The sequence below is a fragment of the Octopus bimaculoides genome, chromosome 6 (assembly GCF_001194135.2).
Source record: "Octopus bimaculoides isolate UCB-OBI-ISO-001 chromosome 6, ASM119413v2, whole genome shotgun sequence".
NCBI lineage: Eukaryota > Metazoa > Mollusca > Cephalopoda > Octopoda > Octopodidae > Octopus > Octopus bimaculoides.
This window is the reverse complement of record NC_068986.1, coordinates 47,829,174-47,829,907: the sequence shown is the minus strand read 5'-3', so window position 1 is coordinate 47,829,907 and position 734 is coordinate 47,829,174.

The following is a 734-nucleotide window of genomic DNA, read 5'->3' as shown; positions in this document are numbered from 1 at the left end:
ATATATATATATATATATATACGTATGTATGTGTGTACATATATGTGTGATGTGTGCATGTACATATGTATGCGTGTGTATATATAAGCTGGTAGAAACTTTAGCACGTCGGGCGAAGTGCTTAACGGTATTTCGTCTGCCGTTACACTCAGAATTCAAATTCCGCCGAGGTTGACTTTGCCATTCATCCTTTTGTGGTCGATTAAATAAGTACCAGTTGCGCACTGGGGGCGATGTTATCGACTTAATCCCTTTGACTGTCCTTGTTTGTCCCCTCTATGATTAGCCTCCTTTGGGCAATAAAGAAATATATATATATTATAATGGATGTATGGATGATTATGGAATGTTTATTATTTTGATATTTTTAATACTTTTTCTATCTTTATAAAATAAGTATTTTATATAAATTCATTTGGTACTTATTGCTGGTTGATATATATATTTATTTATTATAATTATTGTTCTATTTACGACCTAACGATTAACTGTATTTTTGAATAGAATTTATTTTCGATAATTTTAATTGATTTTAATCGATTTAAATTTCCTTTCTATTTGAAAATTAGTTATGAAACACGTGTAGTCATTTTATTATCTTTATGTTATGATATTTACTTTGCATTGTATTATACTCACTTATTGTGCTTTTAATTGTTAATTTTTCTAGATGTGATAGTGGATTTTTATCGATGAGTTCATGAAACTTGGTTCGTTTCCCTAAAACTATATAT